This window comes from Ornithorhynchus anatinus, chromosome 1 (assembly GCF_004115215.2).
Source record: "Ornithorhynchus anatinus isolate Pmale09 chromosome 1, mOrnAna1.pri.v4, whole genome shotgun sequence".
In the NCBI taxonomy this organism is placed as follows: domain Eukaryota; kingdom Metazoa; phylum Chordata; class Mammalia; order Monotremata; family Ornithorhynchidae; genus Ornithorhynchus; species Ornithorhynchus anatinus.
Genome location: NC_041728.1, coordinates 13,524,939 through 13,529,184, shown reverse-complemented (window position 1 = coordinate 13,529,184; position 4,246 = coordinate 13,524,939).

Genomic DNA, 4,246 nt, shown 5'->3' with positions numbered 1-4,246 from the left:
CCTCCCGCAAATTCCATCTTTAACTACTTCACGGGTGGCCATAAAAAACACTTTTAGGTGGCTCGATGCAGCTGCTAAAATCTAAAAATAAATAAATGGTATACCGACAGCTGCTTTTTCTCATTACATAGTATCTGTCTTCTGGCACCTTTATCATTCGGGGGGCAAGTGTCCTGTTTGCAAAATGAGAAGCATGGCGGTCACTCAGAGAACTGTCACTGCTCTCTTTTGTTGTAATAAACAATCCCTCTGCTCAGAGAACTGGGAAGATGATTTTTAATTTTTATTATATGAATATTGATGCAAACACTCCTAGAAAACCGAAATTATATAATGCTAGGAGCAAATTGAAATGAATCCCTATACTTTCACGTGCATAAGAAAATGGTGGCATGTCATCTCCTATTATATTTATGCACATTTTATTACATTCATTTAACAATATAGAACTAGCAAGTCTGATCAAGGAGTGTAAGTTTTTTATAGTGTGGAGTTTTATAGCATTAAAGCTCAATGCATCAGTGAAGTATGATAAAGCTAAAGGATTTAGCAGTCCTGGGTATCTGTTTAAAATATGAAGCTCTATTAGGGAATTTTTGCACGAGGCAATATTTGTTATTATGAAAAAATAATAAAGAGATAATTGGTGGGGTTCCCCTTTCCAGGAGAAAAGCAGTTTATTCAGATAAGGAAGCCAAATTAATGCCTAGGGAAATAGGACACCCCTATTATGCCTATTTAGACATAATGCCAACAACGTGATTTTCATTTGATTTTAAATACTTAAAATGAAATACTATACCTCCTCCTTGAAGTCATCCTCTGCTGAATTTAGTGAGCAGATGGAAACTGGAGAAATCTTTTCAAACGTAGCCACAAAACCCACATTTGCAAAAATATGCACATAGCCAAAGCCTATAGTTAGATACAAAAGAAGATCACATATGCATTCACCTGATTTGTGTGTTCCAGGGTATATTTTATATTGGAAGATTTGAGTGCTACAATAAACCCCGTGTGTGTTTGTGTATCCACGCACATATGTGGATATGCACAGTTTATCTTGAAAATTTGTCCCTTCCTAACAATCTATCAATAACAACAATAATACTTATAATGATGGTATTTGTTAAGTGCTTACTATATAGCAAGCACTGTTCTAAGTGCTAGGTTAGATACAAGGTATTCAGGTTGTTCCACGTGGGGCTCACAATCTTAATCCTCATTTTACAGATGAGGTAACTAAGGCACAGAGAGGTTAAGTGGCTTGCTCAAGGTCACACAGCAGAGAAGTGGTGATGCTGGGATCAGAACCCACATCTTCTGACTCCCAAGCCCACGCTCTTTCCAGTAAGCCACGCTGCCGCTCAAATACTCTTATTATTGAGCACTTACTGGGTGCAGAGATCTGCACTGCGGGCTTGGGAGAGTATGGTATAACATAATTGGTATAATCACTCATTCATTCATTCAAAAATATTTATTGAGCACTTACTATGTGCAGAGCACTGTACTAAGTGCTGGAATGTGCAATTCGGCAACAGATAGAGACAATCCCTGCCCAGTGACGGGCTCACAGTCTAATCGGGGGAGACAGACGGACAAAAACAAGACAACATAATCACAATAAATAGAATCAAGGGTATGAACACCTCATTAACAAAATAAATAGGGTAATAGAAATATCTACAAATAAGCACAGTGCTGAGGGAAGGGGAAGGGAGAGTGGGAGAAGCAGAGGGAAAGGGGGCTTAGCTGAGGGGAGGTGAAGGGGGAAAGGGGAGGGAGCAGAGGGCGGAGGGGGAGCAGAGAGGGAGCAGAGGGAGCAGAGGGAAAAGGGGTAGCTCAGTCTGGGAAGGCCTCTTGGAGGAGGTGAGCTCTTAAATATACATGTATATATGTTCAATGTCCACTAGAAGTCTGCAGTGGAGGTTCTTGAGGAGTCAGGGAACATGGACTGAATGGTTCTGTAGAAAAATGACTGGGGCAGCGGAATGAAATATGGACTGGAGTAGGGAGAAACAGGAGACAGGGAGGACAGCATGGAGACTGATGAAATCAAGCAAAGAGTAATCAAGGCGGAATAAGATAAGTGCTTGACAATGTGGTAGCAGTTTGGATGGAGAGGAAAGGGAAGATTTTAGCTATGTTTTGAAGGTTGAACCGACAGGATTTGGTGACAGATTGAATATGTGGGTTGAACGAGAGAGATGAATCGAAGCTAATGCCAAGATTATGAACTTGTGAGACAGGGAAGATGGCGGTCCCGTTCAGAGTGACAGGAACTTCAGAGGGAGGACAGGGTTTGGGCGGGAAGATGTAGAGTTCTGTTTTGAACATGTTAAATTTTAGGTGTTGATGGGATCTCCAAGTAGAGATATCCTGAAAGCAGGAGGAAATATGAGATGGCAGGGTAGGGAAGAGGTCAGGACTGGAGAGGTAGATTTAGGAATTTTCTTCATAGAGATGTTAATGGAAGCCATGGGAGTAAATGAGTTCTCTAAGGGAGTGATATAAATGGAGAATAGAAGAGGACCCAGAATTGAGCCTTGAGGTACTCCCAAAGTTAGAGGGTGGGAGGCAGAGGAGGAGCCTATGATAGAAACTGAGGAGGAACAGTCAGAAAGTTAGGAGGAGCCCGGGGAGAGGACAGTGTCAGTGAAGCCAAGGTTAGATAATGTTTCTCTCCTAATAAAGACTCCATAGCCACGGTGAACTGGTAAAACATAATCTTGTGAGCTAGCATTTTATGATTTTCTCCTTAAATCTTTGTCGAATGGCTTATTAAATTTATTTTCACCAGTGGACACTGTCCATTCTTTTTGGGATCTGAAGTCACCTTCTGAAATGATACAATCTCCAGGGAGTGATGAATCCCCATACATAATACAGCTCTATCCTTGGTAGGACCCTAGAAAATTAAGACACCTCTGACCTAAATGATTTGATTGGATTAAGGAAGAAGGAAATCTGGGGAATGAATTTTTTTTTGCTTTGCAAATTATATTTCTACAAATAGCCTTTGGCATTTAGTGATTATTTTCTTTTTTGCTGCATTTGCATGATAATCCTAGAATTTTTGAGTTGGAAGGCACTTCAAAAGAACATTTCATCTAGCCCCCTGTAGGTGATTGCTTGAACAACTCAGAACACATTGAATCTTTTCATAAAAATCTCAATTTTAAGATCCATTTCTGTACCGGAACTGATAAAATGTTACCTTTGTGTCCATCATGGTTAAAACAAAAAGAAGCTTCCCTACAAATTCCATTGCAAATCCCAGTTCATTTTTGAATTGACACACCAATTTCATCTTTAGCCATCTTTCTACTTTCAGAGAATATTTTAATCCTACCTAGACTTTAAGATTGGACTCTGTAAGTGAGACTCATTATAAAAAAAGACTATCCCCCTACAGAAAATATATGCACCTTTTAAATTATGGTGCTAAATCTGCCTAGAGTTGTTAAGCCTTCTGGTGTTGAAGTAGTCTATATTATTGAATCAGGTCCTTAACATGAATATGAAAAAAGACTTACTGACTAATGGGCTCAGCTTAACAATGAACCTAGTAATTGTCCGGAAATTTATATTTAATTCATAAAACTCATCAGTCATAGCCTGGCAACAAGGAAGTTTTTAAAAGAAATTGGAAATATTCTAGTAATCACACCTTAGTTGAGAATGTAGGATTCATTCTTTTTCTTCATCCTGTGTCAGTAAAACCTGTAATTGTTCTTTACCTGCACCATTTAATTGTGTGGGCTCTTTTTCAATCCATTGATTTTTGCTAATATTTGCTTATTATCTTGGGAAAAGTTAACAGATGGAATACAGTTAATACTCCAAAAGAATGTCATCACTAACCACATTATTGATATGGATATCTGACCAAATTTTCTTCCTGACATTCTGTTCTTGAATTATTTTGCTGCTTTTCATTATTTTCATGGCCTAGTGAGTGAAAATAATACAGCTCTGGGAGACAGGAGACCTGGGTTCTAATCCCAGTTTTGCCACATTTTTTAAATTGGTACTTGACTGTAAGCTTGTCCTCTAGGCTGTAAACTCATCCTCTAGGCTGTAATCTTGTTGTGCGCTGAAAATGTGTCTACCAACACTGTTGTACTGTTAGATTGTACTCTCCCAAGCACTAAGTACAGTGCTCTGCACAAAGTAAGCACTCAATAAATACTACTGATTGATTGATTGTTAAATGTATACTATGTGTCAGGTAATATACTAA